This window comes from Ictalurus punctatus, chromosome 4 (assembly GCF_001660625.3).
Source record: "Ictalurus punctatus breed USDA103 chromosome 4, Coco_2.0, whole genome shotgun sequence".
NCBI classification, from domain to species: domain Eukaryota; kingdom Metazoa; phylum Chordata; class Actinopteri; order Siluriformes; family Ictaluridae; genus Ictalurus; species Ictalurus punctatus.
This window is the reverse complement of record NC_071284.1, coordinates 31,398,750-31,426,494: the sequence shown is the minus strand read 5'-3', so window position 1 is coordinate 31,426,494 and position 27,745 is coordinate 31,398,750. Positions and strand designations below refer to the sequence as shown.

General features: G+C 43.7%; 1 protein-coding gene across 1 annotated transcript in view; it reads left to right on the top strand.

Annotated features, from left to right (window-relative positions):
• Nucleotides 1-15,864: 15,864 nt before the first annotated feature.
• Nucleotides 15,865-27,745, top strand: part of LOC108264744 (tyrosine-protein kinase CSK) — a 38,464-nt gene continuing 26,583 nt past the window's right edge. The window contains exon 1 of the mRNA XM_053678164.1: nt 15,865-16,092. The gene's annotated coding sequence lies outside the window, so the exon portion shown is untranslated. The remainder of the gene's footprint in view (nt 16,093-27,745) is intronic.

The window sequence follows — 27,745 nt, the reverse complement described above, 5'->3', positions numbered from 1 at the left end:
ATTTAACTATCAGGCTGTTTGTCTTGTTTCCTTGCAGGCACCTTGAACTGAAATGGTAAATGGTCTGCACTTCATATAGTGCTATTTCACCTTAGCGGTTCTACAAAGCGCTTTTCACTGTTTCTCATTCACCCATTCACACCTACTCACACACCAATGGCAGCAGAGCTAGCTGGCCAGTGGGAGCAACTTAGGGTTCAGTGTCATGTGGAGTCATGTGGGCTGGGAATCGCACCGCCAACCCTACGATTAGTGGACAACCCGCTCTACCAACTGAACAACAGCACTGATAATCATGTGAATACCAGAGATGTCTATAAGGTCAATTGAATGACCGTTAGACCGCAGCTTATTACCTAAATGCTATCATCAGAAACCATGAGATTCTGTTGGACACCTTTACACTTACATCTCACTTGAAAACCATCAAAAGTCACCTGTTAAACCATTAGGCCACTTTGTAAGGAGTAACGGTTGGCAGAAACACAACCCTGCTCATCACCCTCAGCACATCATCCTCCAATGTAAAGTGTGGTGTTGGTAGCTTCACGTCATGGGGATGCTTTTCAACAGCAGGGACTGGGAAACTGGTCAGGGTTGAGGGCAAGACACATGGTGCCAAATCCAGGGAATGGTACAGTCAAAGCCCAGACCTCAAATTGTTTGAGAATTTGTGGCAAAACTTGAAAATCATCTCCGTTCAATATTTCGGGCAATTTTCCCAAAACGACTGGGCAAAAATATAAAGATCCAGATATGCAAAGCTGAGACATATCCCAGAAGACTTGCGGATGTAATTGCAGCGAAATGTGGTTCTACTATTGTGTAATATAGTGTCAATTAAATGGTAAAAATTGTAATTAAGTTTTAAGTTTTTGTAATTAAGTATTTCAGTTCCAGGTTGTAATGAAAAAACAATGTGGAAAAGTTCAAGGGGGTGAATATCTATGCAAAGCCCTGTCACTGATTGCTACTCATCTTGCTTTTCTCTTTTTCTTCATCCCTTCATCCTATCTTTATTTGCATGCTCTTTAATGCACAAGCGGTCACTGTGTCCCTTGCTGCCTGTACACTCGCTGTCTTGCGTCCTCCATCTTTCCCTTCCTTCCTCTATTTTTTTTCTCAAACCCCCCCACTCCTGTCTATTTTGGGAATGGTGGCATGCGAGCTAAGTCTGTTGCTAAGCTAAACATGGCGCTTATTTTGTCCTTTCCTAGCCATTGATGTGGAACTGGCTGTGGATATAGAACACGTAGGCATGTGCGTGTGATGCTATCAACTAAATTCATCGCCTGCTGCAACTATACACACACACACACACACACACACACACACATACACAATATGCTACCAGAGGCCCTGGACTTTAAGGGAAACATCACAATATCACATCCGGCCCTAAAAATAGCAGAGCGATCTCTCACTGGTGGGTCCAGATGAGCAGATAGCAGCAAAGACTGGGACTCCAACCATGACGCCACACCCAAGATGGCTGCCCTTGGCTCCAGTGCATACAATGTGCCTGCGTTTAGATCAAAAGCAGATCAGATCAGTAACTACCGAGCTCTTTCTTATGTGGCAGCAACCCTGGAATACACACCCACACACACTGGCCGGCATCCATAGTGCTTGGTTTGTTATTCTTTCTCATTCCACTTATAGTAGCTTCTACTGATTAAAAACGATACGCAGATAAAGAACTCAGAATACAGAACCAAGGCATGGATTTGCCTTTCACTCTCATTTATGCCATCCATGCGCCATGCATATGTATTGTGGGAAAAGACAGCAGTATGCACGCACAGGAGCTAAATGAGGACATCGACACACCACGCACCATTTGTATTAAAGTCCATATAACCACTAAGGCGCTCCATGTGTAATTACAGTCTCATTACTCAATTAAGAGAGCTAAACTGGTGTCATTAGGGCTTGGTAATTTAGCTCTTTGTACAGTGAGTGTAATGGATAAAAGCGATTCTGTCTTTAATTTCATGGAGAGCATTTCCTGTGTGTTTAGATTTGCGTGTGTTTGCATGTATGTGCCTGCCCGTGTTTTGCTGCTGCAGATGTGCCGGTGTGTGTGCGTTTCCTGTAAGCAGAAGGGTGGCATCGCAGCTGTCTCAATGTTGATGTCATGTCAGGATCTCTGTGCACATGGTCACGTTCGCAGTTCATACTTGGCCAACTGGGGCAGGATGATCTAATCATACCTGCACATACCTGATCTCTCCTGAGCTGTGCTTACCCAGTAGACTCTCTTAAAGAAGACGACGCTAGCACTTTCTCAACAGCCCGTTTTTAAATAAATGATTATATTATATTGTGCTTTGTCATTTACGAACAGCACTCATAAAGTTCTAACACAATATTATAATTAGTACAGGTTTACAACATAAGTGTTAGTTTATCACACTTGGCTGAAGTGTTTTGATTGTAATATTCTTCTTTTCAGAAGACGCTGCCTAGTGACAAAATTTTAAATGTACCTCCTATAACCAGACGCGTATTTTTCATACATATTTAGCTATAATTAATACACTGCAATTATTCATATTTGCTGTACACACTGGACATGATAGGACATCATAAGGGCATCATGCACACATTCATTCCCACATAGAGATCATTTAGAGTCACCAATCCACCTGCCAGTATGTTTTTGGAGGAAAAAGGGGGAGAACCTGGACCTGGAAGCACATGGACACGGGGAAAACATATGAAACTCATGGATTGAAACAGGGACCCTGGAGCTGTGAGGCTACACCCATGCCACCCCACTGTGATTATACACAGATCAATTATAATCCGGTATTTTCAATTTAATGGGCAAACTCTCAACAAATTATAAGCACACTTATAATATGTGAATAAAGGCTTCATAAAATTGCATAGTTGCATCCATAAATATTTAATGAGGAAGTAGTATGGCCTGTACACTATGTATGAATCTGGATCTATTCGGTGCCTGAGTGCCTCAAGGTGTGATCTTTTTTGCACACTTGTAGCTGACTTGCTAACTAAATGTTTAAATTTTGCAGGTGGATTCCAGCTGTCTGTACTCTCTTAATAACCCCCACAGCATTTTGTTCATCTGTATGTTAATTGTATACAATAAAATATACAAATCGGCAAGCCAAAACTTGTGAGCCAGCCAGGATCTGTAAAATAAGAGCATGGTGCAAATGAATACTCTGTAAAGATGACACTTTATGCAAGTTGTAAGATGTTCACTCTTGGTTGAATAAAGGAAAAATTATTGTTCCGCACTAACTTAGATAAGTAGATTTTATATATTAAAATGTACCAATGGGCAAGACAGCTAATATTGGTGAGCCAGCCAGGATCTGTGAAATGCACAGATGGTGCAAATGTACACACAGTTCATATGGCATTGTTCAGAGTAATAGAGCTTCATGCTGTGGAAATCTGTTCGTTGAATAAAGAAACAACCCCAACTGGTGAGCCAGCCAGGAGGTGCAAAAGACATAACCAAGCACTTTCAGAGATGGACATATGGAGGATTAAGAATAGGAGAGACAGATGGATATAAAATTTCCTGGATATAATCATTTTAAGATTACACACTCACAAACACATGCAAAGTTACTACATTAAATTTGTAAGACACCTAACCACTGCATGTTATAATGTTACCATACTCCTAACACAGCATGCAAGCAAACTCTGATCTTGTTGTTTTGTTTCTTTGTTTTGTTTTGGTTTTTTTTCATTTATAGAAGTATATTTTATACAACAACCAGCTAAAATTGGTGAACCAGCTAAAATGGTGAGCCAGCCAGGAGCTGTCGAATAAGAAGAAGGTGCTAAATTGTTTTTCAGTTCTGAATTATTCATTCAGAAGATACTTTATGTAAGCTAAAAGAGCTTATTGCGCTGGACATATTTTGTTGAATGAAGAAACAAAAACATACAATTTTGTTTTTTGTCTGTCTGTTAATTTATGACCTACCGATTGGTGAGCCAGCCAGGAGTTGTATAAAAGTGAAATCACATACTCACAAACTCATGCATAGCTACTACATTGCATTGTACCTTTGGTAAACAGCTAGGGTGAGACCAATATGCATTGCATGTATTAACATAACCACAAACCACAAATAGTGCTTAGCCAGTGCAGTTAGGACTTATCATAATTTTGCAATGATGTTGGAGAGAGCCCTGAAAGAAACGAAGGAAATAAAAGAAAGAACTGATTACTCAATAGCTACGTAATATTGTGTTATAATAATGCACTGGTATTGAATGTGTTTTAATATAAGTGTGATGTTTTATATTGCATTGAACTGTCATTAGGAGAGGAAAAGAGACAGGGGATCGAAGGGAAATGGGAGTGAAGAGGTGAACTGAGTTAAAAGCAGGAAGTCTGCAGTGTGTACTGTCTTAGCCTCGCTAGCTGCCAACACTAATCCTCATCCTGTCCTACTCTATAATTACCAAGCACACACTGCGCCTGCCTTTACATAAACAACTACTCTCTCTCCCTCACTCTCTCTCATTCTCACTCAATCTCTACTCACACACACACACACACTCTCGCTCACTCATTATTCCCACTCGTACACCCACAAAGATGTATTCACACGCAGTAACTGATTTGCATACTTGAAGATGCACTTGTTTGAACTCTCCCCATACATTCGCACAACACTTACACAATACGCACACTAATGCAGTGAACGCACACAACCTGAACAGATGTGTATGCGTCCATTAATTGTTTATCTTGCTCCAGTGCTGTCCAGAGCTGTATTGTTATTTTCATTTATTTTCTTTTTTCTCCTTTGTTTTTCTCCTGCAGCATGTGTGAGAACATGCAACCTAAGAATTTCATTTTATGCAAGATCAACAAGATGAATCTTGAATGTGAATGTATATACAGTCTTCTTTTAATAGCTTTATTCTTAAAAGCACAGTGTTTAAATGATCTGTGAAAGAGAAACATCGGATTACTGGAACAATGCCGAAATAATTTGGCATGCTGTAAACGTGTACAGAGTGCATCTCTTTTGATTGTGCAACACGAACAGCTTCCGATGACTCACTGCCAGTAGCACATAAAGTGACTCATGTAATGATGTACTGCACATGTCCCAGTCCCTACCTGCACGTTCTGTAGCCCTGCTGCGAACATCCAGCCCGGCACTGCCACATTAATGTTCCTCAGCCACACCTGACTCAGTTCATAAAGACAATTAGTGTTGTGGTTCTCAGCTGGTTGGACGTGCCCCGCTTTTGCTACAATATGTTCAGATATATTATTATTATTTGTATTTTTATTCAAGTCGAAGGTGTGCTCCTTTATATAGCTCGACATTACACACTCTGCAACAAAGCATGGACAGTTTTCCTCTTTAAAAACGGAGCAATAAATTAGCTATGCAAGTGAACTGTGGAATAAATATCCTGGTGGTCTAGTATAAATAAGATGTAAGTCACCTACATGTCGCATGAGACCATTAATGTAATTTAAAATAAATATTTTTCTTTATTTCTGTTGCTCTTATTAGACTATTTGTCATTCTCGGAGAGGCATGTCTCTAGTATATCTTTATCAAAGAAAAATTCCAAATTAAATAATTAAATAAATTTATGTTCCAGAATCGTTCCAATTAATTATTTGGCATTTTTTAAACAATTTCTAGTGAATATTTTTCTTGGATTTTTTTTTTTTTTTTTTTTTTTTTGGATTTCTGTCCTTTATAACAGTGTGGTATGTCAAGAATATTGTGATATTTCTTTGATCAAAAAAAAATCTCTTTTTTTATTATTTCTCTAAATATTAACAATTATTCAATAAAAACACATTGGAATTTTTTTTTTTTTTCAAATGTATTTCAGGTATAATGGTTTATCCTTTTTTGCTCATGGTCTTCCTACACATCGACAACTCATTTACTTTTGAAATATAAGTAATATTTAGACAAACTGACCCTTAGAAATATTTCTAAAAATACACAAGAATCGAAGAATGAACCTGGATATGTTCGTGAATAATCTGTGTATAGAAGGGTTATAATTGGTTACAAAGGAACAGGTGTTCAGACTTTTGAAACTTTTGTGTCCTGTGGTATAATATGGCTGTGGTAGTATAATGATGATCATCATTAGTGTGTAAACATGTTCTGAATGGAAATTACATGTGGGCAGTGAGGTTGAGGGATGAAGATTCTGTGCCGAAATGTTGTGAGGTCAAAGACCCGGACTATGAGAAAGCGGCTGCTAGAAACTCGTAACCCTCGGCTTGGAATGTGTTCTTCGTACGTATCACACTGCATTAGCTAGAAACATTTTTTTTTGTGATTTTATCGGTTCTATGATTAGGTATGTGCTTTAATATCCTGAACATTGTAAATTCTTTCACATTGCGCTAGACATAATTTACCCGCATGCAGTCTGTGTCACTCTTTCTCTCTCTAATTACCTCAATTCAATACAGCTGAACAGTGCTTCACTGTCTTTAGCATAAACATACATAATTCAATACATGAGAAAAAGTTATTGTGAATATGGCATGAACAATGAGACATAGGATTTGAATAGTTCTTTGATGCTTTGTCTAGTTGGCTGGCGAGACAGAATCTGCCAAACATCAAGCTTTTTTAAAGAACAGACATGGTGATGTACCAATCTACAGGAGATACATGATATGGCCAAACGTTTGTGGACACCTGACCACCATCCCCACTTGTATTTGTTGAACATTCCATTGCAGATTTATTCCGCTTTATATTGCTGTTATTATAATCTCCACGCTTCTCTTCTGGTAAGGCTTTCCACTAGATTCTGGAGCGTGGCTTTGGGGATTTGCCCATGGGGTGTAGTCGCCATTCCAGTTCATCCCAAAGGTGTCCAGTGGGGGTGACGTCAGTGATCTGCTCAGGACACTCGAGTTCTTCCACTCCAACCTTGACAAACCATGTCTTCATGGAGCTCGCTTTCTGCACAAGAGCATTGTCATGCTGGTTTTGGGCGTCCTAGTTCCAGTGAAGGGAAATTGTAACGCTACAGCATACAAAGACATTCTTTACGATTGTGTGCCTCCAACTTTATGGCAAAAGTTTGGAGAAGAACCACATATGAGTGTGATGATCAACTGTCCACATACTTTTTGCCATATAGTATAGCATCGTCACCTCACAGTGCAGGGTCTAAGCTTTAATTCTGGGGTTCACTGGAGTTTTGCATGTTCTCCACATGCCTGTGTGGATTTCCTTCCAAATTGACTCTATACTGTAAATGAATGAGTGTGTGTCATGCTTTGCAAGGGGCTGATGTTCTGTTAAGTTCTGTACCATGAGAGCCACCATCCTGAAGACTTTCAAGGGTGGAGAATCAATATAGTTTGCAAAATTATTTATATATATATATATAAAAAAAAAAAGTATTCACCCCTGAAACCCCTCAATTAGTTCAGGTGGAATTAGTTCAGTTACCATCAGAAGACACAGAAATAGTTCAATGGAGTTCATCTACATGCAATTAAAGTGTCACATGATATAAATGAAACCTGTTCCTGAAAGGCCCCAGAGTTTGCTAGAGAACGCCTTGAAGCGAACAGCATCATGAAGAAGTAGCTATCAAAACAAGTCCACGATAAAGTATCAGTCAGGATTTGGTTAATAAATTTATATCCCACACTTTGAGCATAACACAGAGCAACTTCAAACTCAACATCACACCTCAACCTCAACAGCAACTGCATTAGATATTGTCAAGGACAAAGCAATCCTAGAAGAATATCTGTTCCACTCTGCCAGAGACCTAAAACTGGAGCAGTGGTTCATGTTCCAACAGGAAAATGACCCTAAGTTTGCTGCCAAAGCGACAATGGACTGGTTCCAATCCAAGAACCTGAATGTTTTAGAATGGTCCGGTCCATGCCCAGACCTCAATCCTATTGGATCCTAATCCGTAGGCTTGAAAATTGCTGTTTACTAACAGTCTCCATCTAATCTGTCATAGTTTGAGCAATTTACCCAAGAAGAATGGGGATAATATCAGGATCCAGATGTGCAAAGCTGATAGAGACATATCCAGGAACACTTCCAGCAGTGATCGCAACCAAAGGTTGTTCAACCAAGTATTGACCCATACGTGAATACTTACGCTACCAACGAATTTGAGCTTTTTTTTTCTTTCTTTCTTTTTAAATAAACATTTGGGGCATACGATAAACAAACATGTCATACATGGCAGCCATAAAACGAACAGAAAAACATGGCACTGCTGCGGAACTAAACTAAACAGTGAACTATTTTCGGCTAAACAGCGCTGCACACTGTCACGTGATTAACGTAACGGAGGTTAGGACGGATGCAAGTGCAGATAAGAGTTTTTAATAAAGAGAGGCAGGCAGACAAATCCAAATCATGAGACAATAGCGTGGTCAAAAACAGGCAAAGGGTCAGGCGATCTCAAACAGGCATAAACGAGGCAAGGCAAGAATCGAGAACGAGAAGATCAAAGAACATGAATGAAAACGAGGAACAGGGTATAAACGCTTGGTGTGGTGATAACACTCAATACTTCGCAAAGCTATTGTGTTCAAACAGAATTGGATGCAGGTGTGTGTGATTAGAATGAACGTGAGTGTTCTGGGAATTGCAGTCCATGACGGCCATGTTTGTAGGCCCCAGTGCAGGATGGGAAATGTAGTCACTGGTTTGCTGTGATACGACACACACTGGTACGTTAGTTAGATTCATATCATATAATATCACTGTCCTTCATTTTGTTGCCTCACAGCCACTCTCTCTTTCAGCTTATAACAGGAACATGATAAATACTGACAGTGTAAGAGATTTTATGGAAAAGTGTATATATAATGAATAAATACATCCTTCTAAAAAAGAAGAACAGCTTAAGGATTTGATTTGCTTGTTTACTTTTATACAGTACACGTGCCAAGATTTAAATCCATCCATTTTCCATCCCGCTTATCCTACACAGGGTCACGGGGAGCCTGAAGCCTATCCCAGGGAACTCGGGGCGTGATTCGGGGGACACCCTGGACGGGGTGCTATCTTATCGCAAGGCACAATCACACACATTCACACGTTAGAGATGGCAATCAACCTACAACGCATGTCTTCGGACTGGGGGAGGAAACCTGAGTACCCAGAAAAAACCCCCGAAGCACGGGGAGAACATGCAAACTCTGCACGCACAGGGCGGAGACGGGATTTGAATTTTCAGCTTGGGTGCCCTTAAATGGTCAATTAGTGGTCTGCTGAGAGAACACTGGAGGTCAAGGTGCACTTCACGATCTTCAGATTATATGCTTAATTTCATGGCTGACATTTTTTATGCTTCTACTTATCTTGATTAAATTGAACCTTGTTTTGATAGCAGACTCTCTCTCTCTCTCTCTCTCTCTCTCTCACTCACTCTTTCTCTCTCTCTTTGTTGTAATGCCTGAAGGACGACTTCCAGCACAGTTTATTTTACCGAACATTACCCCGTCAAGCAGGTTCAGCATTGCGTGCCGATTTGTGGAGTGGGTGGGTGTGTATGTTTGTGGGTGTGAGTGGGCAAGAGCAGTGTGTGTGTGTGTGTGTGTGCGTGTGTGCGTGTGTAAGCACAGGTGGTTGTAAAAGTGTTCGTGCATATGATGCACACACACCCACACACACCACCCTGAGAGTGAATGAGTGTGTGTATGTACGTGTGTGTGTGTGTGTGACAACCTGTTAATGAATGAGCAGGGAGTTGGTGCTGTTTACTAATGCAGCAGGAGGAATGGATGAAATACAATTAAGTCCAAAGTGCAACTCTGTTTTGGTCTGCTCATTTCACCACAGGATTGCATGACATGGGGCTGTTCGCTGTGGCGAGCTTATCACCTTGCGTGTGTGTGTGTGTGTGTGTGTGTGTGTGTGTGTGTGTGTGGAATATCGTGATATATTGCCATCTTTGGTGCAGGGACGATAAAAGAATGAGATACGGACAGGAGAGATAACATATCTGTACTAAGCCTGACCCCTCTCTCTCTCTCTCTGTCTCTGTCTCTGTCTCACCTCTACTCCTATTTTTTCTGTCTGTCTGGCTCGCTCAGACACTCTTTGTCTACTGATCTGTCTCTCTCTCTCTCTCTGCGATATCTTTTACTATCTCTCCATCTCCCTCTGTCTCTCTTTCTCCCTACACGTCCTCTTTCCCTTTCTGTTCAGAACTGTCTTTCTCTCTCATATGTCTCATTCTCCGTTCCCGTCTCTATCAGGGTTTTATTTTTTTTGCACGTTCCTGTATCTTTTTGTTTTTTTTGTTTTTTTTTACTTTTTATGTCTCTTCTTTGCTTCCTCCTGTCCTCGTTCTTCTGAATGGAGCTCAGGTTTCGCACACCTGCTCGTCCATCCTTCTGGGAAGCACGTGCAAGTCTTTCTAAGCACCACATTTCTCTTTGCAGCTGAGTGTGACACTAGTGAGATGTGATGCACCGTCTCAGGACGCTGATGCGCCGATATGCCGAGCTATTGTACTGTCGGAGAAGAAGATCGCAAGGAAATGATACTCCATGCATGGCCTACATCGACCCGATCTGAAGTCTTTTCCTGTCTGAGAATTAACAAAGAGGACTATAATCTTTTAAAATGTTTTAAATTAGTATTGGGTCCGAGTCCACCTTTGTGGAGTTCGACTCGAGACCAAGTCGAGCCCGAGTCCAAAAGGGGCCGAGTTGGACTTAGGTCAGAGTCCTTAAAGGTCGAGTCTGAGTCCAAGTCCGAGTCCGGATGAGTCCAGAAAGTAATTAAATTGAAAAACGAGTTGAAATTGCAATTGTAAACTTAACACTGAGCTGTTAAATTAATACATTAACCTTCACAAACTAACGGCAACATGAATGTAACAATAAATACCACTATTACATCTTACCATTGCCATTTAATATTTTTACTTCATGTCATCCGCACCTCAACTAGTTTACAATCAAACAATGGTTTCAAAGAAAAAAAAAAGGATATAGAGGTATATCACATTTTCTCCATCGTAAGGACATCCTAGATGGCACTTTATCATGTTTCACCTATATAGAGGTGCCCTAGAGGGCCTTTTATCACATTTTTTCATTTGAAGGGCAGCCACTAGGGCACGCCATTAAATTTTCTCCATTGTAAGGACATCCTAGATGGCACTTTATCATGTTTCTCACAGATAGGAGTATCCTAGAGGGCATTTCAACATATTTTCACATATGTAGAGGCACCCTAGAGGGCATTTTATCACATTTTCCATTTGAAGGGCAGCCACTAGGGCACGCCATCACATTTTCTCAGTTGTAAGGACATCCTAGATGGCACTTTATCATGTTTCTCACAGATATGAGCACCCTAGTGGGCATTTCATCATATTTTCACATACGTAGAGGCACCCTAGGGGGCATTTTATCACATTTTTTCATTTGAAGGGCCGCCACTAGGGCACGCCATCACATTTTCTCCAATGTAAGGACATCCTAGATGGTATTTTATCATGTTTTCTTATACTTAGTGGCACCCTAGTAGGCACTTCATCAAAGTTTCTCACAGTTAAGGGCACTATAGAAGGCATTTCTTCACATTTTTTTAAAGGCAGCCATTAGGGCACTTCGACACGTATTCTTCACTACAAAGCCACCAATTTTATTTGCAACGCTAGTATTTTATTTCTTTTCTTTTTTGACCACTCCCACAATCCACCAGTGGTTTTGAGAAAAAAAATATATTACCCCCCAAAAATCCTGGGATGACATAAAGTTGTATGCAAAAGTTTGGGCACCTGTAGTCAAATGACATATTTGATTGATTTCTGAAGTGAAAATGTAAATATAAAATAAAAAATCTGCTAACGTTAATGTACAGTTACTGTATAGCTTTATAGTAATAATTGTGGAACGTGCAAAAGTTTAGACACCCTTCCCAGTCAGTAATACCTCCTTTGGTAGATATCTCAGCTTACAAATGGTGTTTGTATTCAGCTAGCAGTCTTTCAAATGATTTATCACCCACTCTTCTTCGAGAACATTTCTAGTTATGAGATATTTCTGGGTGATCTTGCCTCACAGCATGTTTAAGTTTTACACACAGATTTTCAGTGATGTTCAAGTCAGGGGTTTGAAAGGTTCATTCCAAAAGCTTCAGTTTACATTTCCTGAAGTAGTCCATGGTAGATTTTGAGGAATGTTTTGGATCATTGTTGTAAAATACAGCCCCTTTTCAACTGTGGTTTCTTGACTGACCGTGGAACATTTGCTTCCAAAATCTGCTGATATTTACTGGAATCCATTTTTCCATCTACCTGTGTGATATTTCTTGAGCCACTGGCTTCCACACAACCCCAAAGCATAACACATCCACCCACATGCTTAATAGTCAATAAGTTGCCCTTTTATAAGCATGGATTAGCTTCATTCTCAGATACAGTGAGGAATCCATGGGTGTTGAGTGTGAGCACAAGTTTCGAAGCATCAGAAAATGGTTACTGCTCTATTTTTTAAGTTCATCAAATAAATAGTCTTACTGTGCATAAACGTTTGGAATATTTTGCTGCAGAGGTTGTGTGTACTTCTTTTCACTTCAAAAATCAACAGAATGTGTGATTTTGCCAGGGGTGCCTAAACTTTTGCATACAGCTGTAAAATACACAGTATAGTGTGTCAGAATGGATGCTGTGACACATTTCTGTTGCTCTCACTCTCTCTCACTGTGTGTGTGTGTGTGTGTGTGTGTGTGTGTGTGTGCACGTGCGTGTCTGTGTGCGTGCGTGTGTGCACGTGTGTGTGTTGTATGTGCGTGCGTGCATGTGTATAAGTGTGCATGCGTGCGCGTGCGTGTGTGCGTGCGTGCGCGTGTGCGTCTGCGTGTGTGTGCGTGCTATGAGAGAATTTAGAGTAAATGGCATCATCTGAATTAATTCTACAATTACATTTATATTCTCATTGGTAATGGTTCAAAAATAGGATTGCGTGTGTGCGCGTGCGTGCGCGTGTGTGCGTGTGCGTGTGCTCTGAGAGAATTTAGAGTAAATGACATCATCTGAATTAATTCTACAATTACATTTATATTCTCATTGGTAATGGTTCAAAAATAGGATTGCGTGTGTGCGCGTGCGTGCGCGTGTGTGCGTGTGCGTGCGTGTGCGTGTGCTCTGAGAGAATTTGGAGTAAATGACATCATCTGAATTAATTCTACAATTATATTTATATTCTCATTGGTAATGGTTCAAAAATAGGATTGCGTGTGTGTGCGTGTGTGTGTGCGCGCGCGCGTGTGTGTGTTCTGAAACTTCATGTGTGCATGCATGGCAGGGTGCCGAAATCCCAAGAACATGTGGAACATCCCTAAGCAGAACATCCATCTTCATCTAAGTGGTCATCATTAATACTCTCTCTCAGTTCCTCTGGGCCCGACAGCATCATGAGAAACGAGGACCACACACTTCAAGTACACATTTATTTCTCATAACTGTGGATTTTTTTTTTTTTTAATGCATTCCTTATTCAGAGTGCATAGCTACCTCGTGATTTTCACTCACATGTGAAGTGTTAGTTTTTAAAAGGAAAATGAGATGTTTCTGAGAACAGTCAAAATGTTTCTGATGAGTGAGGTTCGAGTTTCACCGCGTGCTACTTGTCGTTTCATACTCAGTACTAAGATGCAGGAATTAGCAGAGGTGAAGTGGGTTTGCGTCAGCCGTGTACTTTAACACCTGATATGACATCTCTGCTCGTGAGATCTCTTGGTCTCTGTCGCTTAGTCTCACTTAGTTCCCGTGATCCACTCTCGCCCCCTTCTGGTCGACTCGAGTCAACTCGAGTCAAATTTATTGATCTGGAACATTTAAAAACAGCTTTCCTTCACCAAAGTGCTGTACAGAGGTAGCTAGGTCAACTAGGCTACTAAGATTTAGTAAAAAAAAAAAAAAAAAAAAAAAACTAACAAGCAAAAAAAAACAACAACACACATGTAAATAGTAACAATGATCATAAAAAAAACTACAAATACTATAAGAATGCATACGATGAGAGTAAGAAAATGGACAAATAAAAGATTAACAGAGGTGAAAAAGAAAAATATATAAAAAGTGTTTTTATCTTAGATTTCTAGATTTAAAAATGTCCTGACAAGGGTAGGTCCTGATACTGAGGGGCAAGGGGGAAAAGATGAAGAAGATGGCAAAGAAGATGAAGAAGATGAAGAAAAAATATAGACGAAGAAACAGAAAACGACGAAGAAGACGGAAAAGTGGAAGATGATGAATATGACAAAGAAGAAGAAGAACATAATGAAAAAGAAGACAAAGATGAAGATGAAGAAGTTGAGAATGAGAAAGAAGAAGAATAAAATGAAAAAGAAAACAAAGATGAAAACGAACAAGAAGATGATGAAGAGAAAGACAGAGAAGAAGATGAAGAAGAAGAAGACGACAAAAAAGAAGACCAAGATGATGATGATGATGATGATGATGATGATGATGAAGAAAAAGAAGATGACAACAAAGATGATGAAGTAGAAGATGATGATGAAGTAGACAAAGAAGAAGAAGGAGGAGATGAAGAAGATGAAGTAGTAGATAATGATGAAGTAGAAGAAGAAGAAGGAGATGAAGTAGAAGATGATGAAGTAGACGAAGAAGAAGAAGAAGAAGAAGAAGGAGATGAAGTAGAAGATGATGAAGAAGATGAAGAAGATGAAGTAGAAGTAGAAGGAGATGAAGTAGAAGTAGAAGGAGATGAAGTAGAAGATGATGAAGAAGATGAAGAAGTAGAAGGAGATGAAGTAGAAGATGATGAAGTAGATGAAGAAGATGAAGTAGAAGTAGAAGGAGATGAAGTAGAAGTAGAAGGAGATGAAGTAGAAGATGATGAAGAAGATGAAGTAGAAGTAGAAGGAGATGAAGTAGAAGATGATGAAGTAGATGAAGAAGATGAAGTAGAAGTAGAAGGAGATGAAGTAGAAGATGATGAAGAAGATGAAGTAGAAATAGAAGGAGATGAAGTAGAAGATGATGAAGAAGATGAAGTAGAAGTAGAAGGAGATGAAGTAGAAGATGATGAAGTAGATGAAGAAGATGAAGTAGAAGTAGAAGGAGATGAAGTAGAAGATGATGAAGAAGATGAAGTAGAAATAGAAGGAGATGAAGTAGAAGATGATGAAGAAGATGAAGTAGAAGTAGAAGGAGATGAAGTAGAAGATGATGAAGTAGATGAAGAAGAAGAAGAAGAAGAAGAAGGAGGAGGTGATGATGAAGATGATGATGATGATGATGATGATGATGATGATGATGATGGAGGAGAAGAAGAAGAATAACCCTAGGGCCAGCAACAGAGAATATTAAACTATATAAACAATATTAATGAATTAATTTCAATTAATAAATAATGTGATGTTACTCTACTCTTGATTCCTAAGAGTGTACAATATAAATGATATTAAATTACAATATTTTGTTTTATTTGACAAAAACAACAACAAAAAAAAACATTTGTTTATTTTTTGTAGCAATCTGCTTAAAGGCATTAGTGTGAAGCGCAATGAGCCATTTTGGCCACACGAGGGCGCTCGTCAATCAGTTATTAGCAATGAGGCTGGTGGCGAAATAATTTTCAAATAAATAAATAAACAAACAAACAAATAAATAATGTGGCTCTTTAATCGTTTTTGTTTGTTTGTTTGTTTGTTTTTTTTGTACTCTTAGATATCTAATGAAATGAATCATAAATTGTGTGTGTGTGGGGGGGCGTGTGCAAGATAAACCCACAAACAAAAACTACCGAATTGACTCGTGAGCTTGCGCGCATGCGCACTACACGCTATGTTTACGCATGCGCAGTGAGCACCGAGCGCAGCATTTGGCCTGGGTGAGTGTTCGCGCATGCGCACTCAGTGGCCCCCATTTCCTCTTCTGCAGGCCTCTTTGAGTGAGAGAGCAGCAGCAGCAGCAGTCAGTTCCGTTTATATTTCACAGCGTTGTGTTCCGGTCCAGCTGGATGATAAGCTGAACTCCGCGCTTTTAACCCAACACAAATCGGTGTAGTTGAAGGTGTTTGTTCCGATTCGGAGGAGAGGCAGGAAGAGAAGCAGATCCAGCACGGTGAGTGATTATTAGCGGTAATTAGCTTCGGCTGCCGTGTCAGGGCGCTGTAGCTTCTGCAGCCTCCACAAACACTGCTTTATACACCTTTATACTCAACCTGGCTGCTTTTAAAACCTCCTCATCATCATCAAGAATCAGGATTATTTACATTTCAGCACCGTCTGATTAACCACAAAGCTTAGAGTGGGGTTCATTTAGCAGCTTGCTAAGCTAACAACAGATATGGATTTGACAGAATATAATATTAGATAGCAGTAAATATTATATATATATATATATATATATATATATATATATATATATATATATATATATATATATATATATATACACAATATCCTATAAAATAAACATGCAAATGCATTCTGGGTAATGATGATAAAGATGCATAATGTATGCATGCATGCATATTAATATATAATTTGCATATATGCATGTGTATAATAGTGTGTTGAATGTATATGCATTGTATTCGGCCATGTAATGGACATGGCGGTGTTTCAGGTCTGCTTTGCATTTGAGCGTTAGATAAAGCCGGTGGTTAAAGGTGTCGGCGTGGTGCTGTGACCGTGAGCAGAATCACACCAGGGCCGTTTGACAGCTGAGGCGTGGTTGTGTGGAAGAGCAGCTCTCGTCTGACTCCGGACTAGTGTTAATTCTCCTGATTATCACCTTTTTTTCTGTGTGTGTGTGTGTGTTATCGTGTCATTAGTGATGACCGCCATTCCTGGATCTTCCTGCACTCGTCTTTCGTTCGTGCATTGGGGCAGTGCTGGCTTAGCGGTTAAGGCTCTGGGTTACTGATCGGAAGGTTGTGGGTTCAAGGCCCAGCGCTGTTGGACCCTTGAGCAGGCCCTTAATCCTTTCTGCTCTTGAGTCATGGCTGACCCTGCACTCTGACCCCAACTTCCTGACATGCTGGGGTATGCAAAGGGAAGAATTTCACTGTGCTGTACTGTATACGCAGACTCTTTATCATTATCATCACGTCAGGAGATTCGTTCGATTCGTTTGTAACGGCTCTGAAGTCGACTCTCCGAGTCAAAACGTTGTTTTTTTTTATAGATGGTCTCGTGTAAATTCTCGTGCTTTCCGTGAGACGCTGCCAAAAGGAAACATTCTGAGTGAGAGACAGACGGACAGTGTGGAGATCCAGCAGGAGGTGCAGGGTTTGACCAGAGAAGCCGCTGTGAAGTGAAGTGAAATGAAGTGAATCAAAGCGAGTCGGGTCGGTCCAGGACGGAAACTGGGTTAATCTGACTTTTTGGCACTCGGGACACTCGGAGGAATCCCACGATCGAGACGGCAACATGGGACGGACCCGTATGCCGTGTCTGAGTTGCTCAGGCTTTACGCCAAACCTCCTCGTCCTCTACCCTGGCGCGTGACTCAGAATCAGCGTCCGAATCGACGGCTTCAATAGGAATGAAATTCTTTTAAGATTTCTTAAATTTACCCACAATGCCGATATCGGAAACGAACCCTCTGTACGTATCTGTACGTAAACGAGCGATGCAGCGGCGCTTTAGTCCTTTTAGTCTCCGTACACACTGCTCAAGCTTCCAAGAAACATCTCGTCGTGTCTCGTAGATCGGTTTGCATGGAAAGATGCTAAGGTGAAGGCTGTTGTGTGGACAGCTACACGTTTTCCTGCTGGTTGCCATGGTTTCCCTGGAAGCACCGCCGGACCCCATTTCACGACCAGTTTGTGAAAAGAATTCTCCATCGTGGATGCTGCACCGCGGTACCGAACCAGACACTACCACCTGTGGGACATGATCCGAAGTTTAACGTCGTCGTGTTTTTCACGTGTTTCACGGCATCAAATTCAGATCGGCCAAATTTAGAGATCGAGTCATGGGGCGGGATTATCGGCCGATACAGATTGGCGGAGCATCCGTAGTTTCCACAACACGCGTGTGTTGTGAGTGGTAGGGGAACGTTGTGGGAAACGAGGTGTGTGTGTGTGTATATACATGATGTAGTGAGGTGCGTTGGGTTCTCCGTGCGTGTTTGTGATGACGTCAGATGAATGCAAACGCACCGGGGTTCAACAGAATCAAGCGAGTCCGAAAAGAATCGCGCCCAGATTCGGCCCAGCGGTGAAAAGTGAAAACCACATTAACGGCGCGTGCTGAAGGGGGCGTGGCTATTCTCATTAGTAGGTCACCTGACCATTTGCGCCATTTGTTTGTAGCTTTATCCAGCTTGGCTTCTCCTTTTAAACGTCTCGGCTATACCGTCATCCTTCTTCGTTGGTAAACTGGGTTTTGGTGTGAGGATGGAAAGGGGAAAAGAGCGAGCGTTTATCCGAGCGTGTTTATGACGAATGATTTTCCCACGTGACGGAATCTCTACCGCCATATCCATCCGGACCTGGTCCAAGCTTATATTACCTGCTCTTATTTCCACCGCTGAAATCCCGGGGGTGATAAGTCCGATACCCCACCTCTACATGAAAACAATCTCTTTATTTATTTATTTATTTATTTATTTATTTATTTATTTATTATTTTTAAATAATCAATAGTCACAATGTTTTTTTTCCCCATTTTTTTTTTTAAGCATTCCGGCTTTTTGTTTTCTCAAGTTACAGGATGCGAAATATTCTTTCGCTCTGTGCGTCTGTTTCTTCCCCGTACAGAAAAACAACCGACCTGAGCGCCACGTGATACACGCGCTGTAACCATGGCAACACAACCGCTCCCTTTTTCCGAATGTAACCGCGAGCTAGCTAGATTATCTGTCTGTGTTTATTTATTGCGTACAAAGGGATGGCACGATCTCTCTGAGCCGGTTTTGTGGTCTGTGTTTTTGTTTGTTTGTTTGTTTGTTTGTTTTTTTTGACGCGCCGTAAACGGTCATATTGACATATTTTTGTACAGGTACTCCGTCCTCCGTGTTTTTTTTCAAGCTGTAACCTTGGATAAACGTTGACCTGCACTAACTGCTCAGGCGATTTAAAAATTTTAAAGTCCGTGTAGAATATGTTCTTTTTTTTTTTTTTGTTCTTGTAAATCATCCGTATTCCTCCCACGTGCGTGTAGGACTGCTTGTAAAATGTGTGCGAGGGTCAAGGGGAAAAGAGAAGCGCGGGGAGGTGTAGTCCTGCTGTATCTCCTTGCTATTCTTGTCTTTCTTCTCGATCATGAAGTCGCGTCGAGCTTCCTGTCAGTATCGCTGTTAGTGGTGTGTAAAAATGCCATGCATGCGCTCTGTAGATTTAAAAATAAAAAAAAAATTTTTTAAAAACAGGCTTGGCAGCTTCTTACGGTGGAGCTTTTGCCAAAACGTCATGGAGCAAGCTCAGTGGCACGCCTTTCTTGAAGAGGAAAGGCTTTCGGGTGTGTTTAATTACATGCCGTGTGTGTGTGTGTGTGTTCGCATGACATTTCATCCTCTACGTGGTCGTGGACGGTGGGCGTGGTGACTTTGCTCAGGATATCATGGATATCTTCTCCTCCTCCTCCTCCTCCTCCTCCTCCTCCTCCTCCTCAGATGTCAGGCGCTTGAGAGACACAGGAAACCTCAGCCTTGTGTTTTTTATTTATATATATATATATATGTATATATATATATATATATATATATATATATATATATATATATATATATATATATATATATATATATATATATATATAAAATATGTATGTGTGTGTGTGTATGTGTGTATATATATATGCACACACACACATACATACATACATACACACATACATATTTTATATATATATATATATAAAATATGTATGTGTGTATGTATGTGTGTGTGTGCATATATATATACACACATACACACACACACATACATATTATATATATATATATACACATACACATACACACACACATACATATTATATATATATATATATATATATATATATATATATATATATATATATATATATATACATAAAAATGTGTGTGTGTGTATGCTAGATTAATTTTTTTTTTCCAAGTTTGAAGTTGAAATCAGATGCAGTTTGAAACGACGGGTTACGCCTGTGATGTTCGTAGGAAAGCACATCATACTGTGATATATTGCGTGAGATTTATGCTTTCATATGTAATTTCTTCTGTCCGCGAAAGCACGGCGACGCGATGCTCGGTGACGTTTCTGTACGGCACGGCGTGTGATGAACTCGATGAACCACGTTCGCATTAAGGTGAAGTAAGTCGCTGGGGGAAGTCTAACGAGGATGTTATGAGGATAAATCTTAGCCGTAGTTTATGGCGCATGGCCGGAAGTCGTTTTATTTTTAGCCTCCACCAGCATTCGGACGTCTCCGCCTGCGGCGCAGGAGCGTGACGCCGCTGTCTGATGGCGGTGTATTGTGTTGCTGTCACACTGATTGGCGTGTTACCCCTCTCTGCCCACTCTTACACTTTGACTCAGTGTGCCGTGGGAAAAGAACAATGAAGCCTGTGGCCTGACGGTGTAAAGTATGGAACAAGGAAACCGCGTGAGACAAAACTCCAGTTCACTGCATCCTGCAAACATTCTGTAATGAATGTATATCAATGTTGTGTGTGTGTGTGTGAGAGGGTGAGGGGTGTGAGAGAGGGTGTGAGAGGGGTGTGAGAGAGGGTGTGAGAGGGGTGTGAGAGGGGTGTGAGAGAGGGTGTGAGTGTGTAAGAGAGAGCGAGAGGGTGTGTGAGAGAGCGAGAGAGAAAGGGTGTGTGTGAGAGAGAGAGAGAGAGAGAGAGAGAGAGAGAGAGAGAGTGGGGGTGTGAATCTGAGTGTGTGTGAGAGAGAGAGGGGGTGTGAGTGTGTAAGTGAGAAGGGGTGTGTGTGAGAAAGAGAAGGGGTGAGTGTGATAGAGAGAGGGTGTTTGTGTGTGAGAGAGAGAGGGTGTTTGTGTGTGAGAGAGAGAGGGTGAGAGAGGGTGAGAGAGAGAGCGGGGTTGTCAGTGTGAGAGAGAGAGCGGGGTTGTCAGTGTGAGAGAGAGAGTGGGGTTGTCAGTGTGTGAGAGAGAGAGGGTGTTTGTGTGTGTGTGAGAGAGAGAGAGGGTGTGTGAAAGAGAGGGGGTGTGTGTGCAAGAGAGGGGGGGTGAGTGTGAGAGAGAGAGACAGAAGGGGTGAGCGTGAGAGAGTGAGAAGGGGTGTGTGTGAGAAAGAGAAGGGGTGATTGTGTGTGAGAGAGAGGGGGGTGTGGGGGGGTGAGTGTGAGAGAGAAGGGGTGAGTGTGTGAGAGAGAGAGGGTGTTTGTGTGCGTGTGAGGGGGGGGGGGGTGTGTGAGAGAGAGAGAGAGAGAGAGGGTGTGTGAGTGTGTGAGAGAGAGGGGGGGTGTGAATCTGAGTGTGTGTGAGAGAGAGAGAGAGAGGGAGTGTGTGAGAGAGAGGGGGGGTGTGAATCTGAGTGTGTGAATCTGAGTGTGTGAGAGAGGGGGTGTGAGTGTGATAGAGAGAGGGTGTGTGTGAGAGAGAGGGGGTGAGGGGGGGGTGAGTGTGTGTGTGAGAGAGAGAGAGGGGTGAGTGAGAGAGAGCGGGGGTGGGTGTGCAAGAGAGGGGGGGTGAGTGTGTGAGAGAGAGAGAGAAGGGGTGAGTGTGAGGGGGGGGGTGTGTGTGAGAGAGAGGGGGTGTGAGTGTGAGAGAGAGGGGGTGTGAGTGTGTGAGAGGGGGGCGTGTGAGAGAGAGAGGGGGGCGTGTGAGAGAGAGGGGGGCGTGTGAGAGAGAGAGGGGGGGTGTGAATCTGAGTGTGTGAGAGAGAGGGGGTGTGAGTGTGATAGAGAGAGAGAGTGTGTGTGAGAGAGAGAGGGGGTGAGAGAGAGGGGGGGTGAGTGTGTGTGTGTGAGAGAGAGAGAGAGGGGTGAGTGAGAGAGAGAGAGAGAGAGAGAGGGGGTGTGTGTGCAAGAGAAGGGGGGTGAGTGTGAGAGAGAGAGAAGGGGTGAGTGAGTGTGAGAGAGAGGGGTGTGTGTGAGGGAGAGAGAGGGTGTGTGTGAGAAAGAGAGGGTGTGTGTGAGGGAGAGAGAGGGTGTGTGTGAGGGAGAGAGAGGGTGTGTGTGAGGGAGAGAGAGGGTGTGTGTGAGGGAGAGAGAGGGTGTGTGAGCGAGAGAGAGAGGGTGTGTGAGCGAGAGAGAGAGAGGGTGTGTGAGCGAGAGAGAGAGGGTGTGTGAGCGAGAGAGAGAGAGGGTGTGTGTGTGAGAGAGAGAGAGAGACGGGGCATGTGAGTGAGAGAGAGAGAGGGTGTGTGAGCGAGAGAGAGAGGGTGTGTGAGCGAGAGAGAGAGAGGGTGTGTGTGAGAGAGAGAGAGAGACGGGGCATGTGAGTGAGAGAGAGAGAGGGTGTGTGAGCGAGAGAGAGAGGGTGTGTGAGCGAGAGAGAGAGAGGGTGTGTGTGAGAGAGAGAGAGAGACGGGGCATGTGAGTGAGAGAGAGAGAGGGGGTTTGAGTGAGAGAGAGAGAGAGAGAGAGAGGGGGGGGGGTGTGAGAGGGTGTCTGAGTAAGAGATAGAGAGGGGGCGTGTGTGAGAGGGGGTGTGTGAGTTCATGAGAGAGAGAGAGGGGGGGTGTGTGAGTGAGAGAGAGGGGGGGTGTGAGTAAGAGAGAGAGAGGGGGGGGTGTGTGAGTGAGAGAGAGGGGGGTGTGTGAGTGAGAGAGAGAGGGGGGGGGTGTGAGTAAGAGAGAGAGAGGGGGTGTGTGAGTGAGAGAGAGGGGGTGTGTGAGTGAGAGAGAGGGGGTGTGTGAGTGAGAGAGAGTGTGAGTGAGAGAGAGGGGGCGTGTGTGTGTGAGAGAGAGAGAGAGAGGGGGCGTGTGTGAGAGGGGATGTGTGAGTTCATGAGAGAGAGAGAGGGGGTGTGTGAGAGAGAGAGAGGGGGGGGTGTGAGGGGGGGTGTGAGGGGGGGTGTGAGAGGGGGTGTGTGAGTTCATGAGAGAGAGAGAGAGGGTGTGTGAGTGAGAGAGAGAGGGGGTGTGTGTGAGAGAGAGAGAGGGGGTGTGTGTGAGAGAGAGAGAGAGGGTGTGTGAGTGAGAGAGAGAGGGTGTGTGAGTGAGAGAGAGAGGGGGTGTGTGTGAGAGAGAGAGAGGGGGTGTGTGAGTGAGACGGGGTGTGAGTGTGAGAGGGTGTGTGAGTGAGAGAGAGAGAGGGGGTCTGTGAGTGAAAGAGAGGGGGCGTGTGAGTGTGAGAGAGAGAGAGAGGGGGTGTGTGAGTGAGAGAGAGGGGGTGTGTGAGTGAGAGAGGGGGTGTGTGAGTGAGAGAGAGAGAGAGGGGGTGTGTGAGTGAGAGAGAGAGAGAGGGGGGGGGGGGTGTGAGTAAGAGAGAGGGGGTGTGTGAGTGAGAGAGGGGGTGTGTGAGAGAGAGGGGGTGTGTGAGTGAGAGAGAGGGGGTGTGTGAGTGAGAGAGGGGGTGTGTGTGAGAGAGAGAGAGAGAGGGGGGGGGTGTGAGTAAGAGAGAGGGGGTGTGTGAGTGAGAGAGAGAGAGAGAGAGGGGGTGTGTGAGTGAGAGAGGGGGTGTGTGAGAGAGAGGGGGTGTGTGAGTGAGAGAGAGGGGGTGTGTGAGTGAGAGAGGGTGTGTGTGTGAGAGAGAGGACGGGGTGTGTCCGTCATAGTAACGCGACGCCGTGCTGTCGTCATAGTAACGCGACGCCGTGCTGTCGTTTTCATCGTGCTCACGTGAGCTTTTTTCTTTTTTCCAAATGGTTTTCACGTGATGGAGCGTTTCCTATGTACCTCGATGTTTTGGAAAACAGCGTGTGGTTTGTTTTGGGGTTTTTTGTGTTTTTTAAACACGCGGATGGAGATCAGGCCAGTGTGGATGGGCGGGGCTGGGTGCGTGACTGATTGCGCAATCCTAAGACGTGTGAGCGGCGTTGTCTGTAAAAGACTCGGGGCTCCGTTTCTCCCTCGCTCTCCGCAGCTCCTCGTCCGTTATCTTTACCGAGTCGGCGCTCGCATCCGCGTTCTCGTCTGCGTACGAATCCGATAGTGACCGTCTTGTGTGTGTGTGTGTGTGTGTGTGTGTGTGTGTGTGTGTGTGTGTGTGCGCGCGTGCAGCTGCTCTGTGCTTCGGTGCGTGTGTACCCAGCAGAATGGCGTCTTTGTGAGTCGACGTCGGGAGGCAAGAAATCTGCCTGCTGCTTCCATCTGGCCAGCCATACTGCCACTTGAGGGGTTTTGTTCGGCTATCAGACGAGAACGTGCACACCCACACACACACACACACACACACACACACACACACACACACACACTGAGTGTGTACACACTCTCGCTTACGGAGATCAGACATTGACAGCGTGGACTAATCCACCTGATAAAGAGCAAATCCACAGAGGATCAGGGAAACGGCTATAATTATAACGCGTGTGAGAGGGGAAAGGAAACGTCAGACATGTCCTGCTCTTCACACAGCTTTGTGATCAGGGGGGATTTATTTCTGTCACCGTGTGTGTGTGTGTGTGTGTGTGTGTGTGTGTGTTTTCTATTTCCTGTGCTGCTCCTGCACACGCTATAAGAATAGCACCGGTATTACAATGCAAGCCTGGGAACATTGATGCAGAACAGCTCCTCAAACTCACACGTGTGTATCTCTGAGCGCGTGTGTGTGTGTGTGTGTGTGTGTGTGTGTGTGTGAGAGAGAGAATGGGAAGTGGGGAACGTCCACACCACACCTGTGGCACAAACCCAGAAAGAGGAAGAACTTAAACAAATCAAACACGCAGCTGTTGAGGCTCCGAAAAGTGAGGATTGTTGGGGGGTTTTTTTTGTTTGTTTTGTTTTGGTTTTTATTTTGTCTCTGTGGTGGCAGGTGAAAAAGCTGATTTGAATTTTATTAACTTGATCCTGGATTCAGATTTCACCTTCTTTCATGTCTTATTTGAATGAACACACACACACACACACACACACACACACACACACACACACACACACACACACACACACACACTGACCTGTGTTTTACTGCAGCCTAAACAAACACCCTGCTTTCACCTGCTTTTCGTCACGCTCCTGGCGAATGATTAACGTTCACACGTGCGACAGTGTAACGGAACACACGTGAGACGTGACCGGTTCCAAACGCGGAGACGAAAAGCAGGATGCCGTCGTGTCTGGTCGAGATCGGAGGCACGATACGAGGGAGTGCGCAACAAAGGAAGACGCTGCACGACGCGTTCCCAGCATCCTTAGTAACCGCCTGGGCAAACTTCCACGCGCGTATCCTCGGATCAACACGTGACCGGCTTTCGTCGCGAATCTGGCGTACTGTAGGCCTGCCGTTAACTCGTACCTCGCCGGCGTAGAGAAGGACACGCCGGACTGTCCGAGCGTGAAATCACACACGTGCTAGTAGTAAAGTGCGTATTTAATTATTTTATTTTTAAACAAAAACCCAACCCCTTCAGTTTAGGCCACACCTACTCTGAGTTTAGATACAGAGATGGAAATTCAGACACGCGTTTATCAGCGTCCTGTTTCACCGTTCGGACAAAAATACTTCAATGAAACGCGACGTATTAATCATTTCTTTCTGATTAATGACTTACTTCATAATTAGTATCTGGAATTCCTAATTCCCAATGGGATAAAACCGGGAAAGCCGATTTTTTTTTTTCGAAATAACTAGAAACAAACCAGGATCTGTGCATGAACGTGTACGTGTTCGCTTCGTATCGCTAACGAGCTAGCGAGCTCCTGTTGGCGTCTAACCATGGAGTCGTGGAGCTGTTATATGGGCACGGTGGCGTAGCGGTGAGCACGTCCGCCTCGCACTTCCTGGTTCTGAGGTTCGGATCCCGTCTCCACCCTGTGTGCACGGCGTTTACGTGTCCTGCACGTTTTTCATGGGGTTTCCTCTTCACGGTCCACAGACACGCGTTATAGGCTGATCGGCATTTCCGAAATGTCTGTGAGGGTGTCCGGGGTGACCCCCAGTTCCCTCGGACAGGCTCCAGGTTCCCCGCGGCACCGTGTCGGATAAGCGGATGCGTGGATGGTTCGGACGTGCCTCCTGTCGGTCCTTTTATTTATAGACACTGGGGGCGGAGCTTTGTGAACACGGGCGGTAATCTCGCCGAATGCAGCTTTTAATATAGATCCTGTTTATATTAACGATCTCGAACATCGGCGTCTAGACGGATCGGCGTCCAGACGGATCCACGTCCTGCGCCTTTAAGCGGATGCGTTTTATTTTCAGGTCTTCCCGAATTCGCTTCGGTCATCGGCCGGGTGTGATCAGGACTCGATCTGGTGATCTCGGAGGGAGCGCTTTTCTCTCGCGCCGCTCAGGAGGTTGTGCTCCGGCTTCCTGTCAGGGTTAATCGGAGAACGTTCCGTGAAACGATTCCGCAACGCCGTCCGTCACACGCTCGGACGTTTGGAGCAGCAGATGAACTGTGAGAATTTCAACCATGTGGAAGCTTTTCACACTTCTTTGTGTTATTTATTTGTTTATTTGTTTTCGTTGGTTTATTTATTTATTTATTTATTTACGCCGCTTCCTGCTCTCGGGGGTCGTCGGGTCGGATGGCTGTATCTTGTCGAAGATGTCGATGAGTGCGGTGTGGTGGTGAGAGGAGATTAGTTTGGTTTAAAGCTGATCTGTAGGTCTGATCTCATGCGTCTAATCGTGTCTCTAAAAGTCTGTTGGTGTCTGTGGTGTTGGTGATCGTGTCGGTGTTGTGTCTGTAACCCGAGTGATGATCGGAACCTGAATTTTTATTCTTCACATGGATTTCATGGCATTATGAACCATCACGCTCATGAAGACAGCAGCCAAGTGTCTGATCTGATTTATTACACCTCTTTATTACACCTCTTTCTGTGCATTCAGAGGAAGAATTGTAAGAGTGTCTATCGTTCTCTCTCTCTCTCTCTCCTTTGTGCTCTTTTTCCTCCTTCCTTCCTTTCTAGTTATAAACTTGATTTCTGCTCTGAACCGCAGCTGCTGATTAAAAAAAAAAAAAAGAGCAGAGCTGCAGATTGCGTTTGCACCGACGTTGCAGAAATCCACACTGATGCACCAATAACAGTACTGATTATTCATTCTCTCTCTCTGTTTCTCACACTCTGTCCGTTTCTCTTTCTGTCCCTCTCTCTAGCTCACGATATCTCTTTTTCCTTCTCTCTCTCTCTCTGTTTCCCAGTCTGTCTCTCTCTGTCTCACTGTCTCTTTATCTCTATCTCTCTCGCCCTCTTTGCACCTCTTCTTGTCTCTCTCTCACGGCCTTTTTGACTCGGTCTATCTGTCCGTCTCGCTTTCTCCGTTTGTCTCTTTCATGCTCTGTCTCTCTCTCTATGATTTCACACTGATGACTTTAATTCCTCAGGGTCGTGCTGCCTGAGGTATTACTCTCGCTGGGTTAAATCGAGCTTGCTGGTGCTGCTGTGAGATTTAACATCAGCACGATGTTCGTAACTCTTGTACGATGATGGTGATAATGGTGGTGGTGATGGGGAGGAGGGTGGTGATGGTGAGAAGATGATGGTGGTGGTGGTGGTGATGAAGATGGAGGTGATGAAGAGGATGGTGGTGGTGGTGATGGTGATGGTGGTGGTGATGAAGATGGTGGTGATGAAGATGGTGGTGATGAAGAGGATGATGGTGGTGGTGATGAAGAGGGTGGTGATGATGATGATGATGATGAAGACGGTGGTGATGAAGAGGATGATGATGGTGGTGATGAAGAGGATGATAGTGGTGGTGATG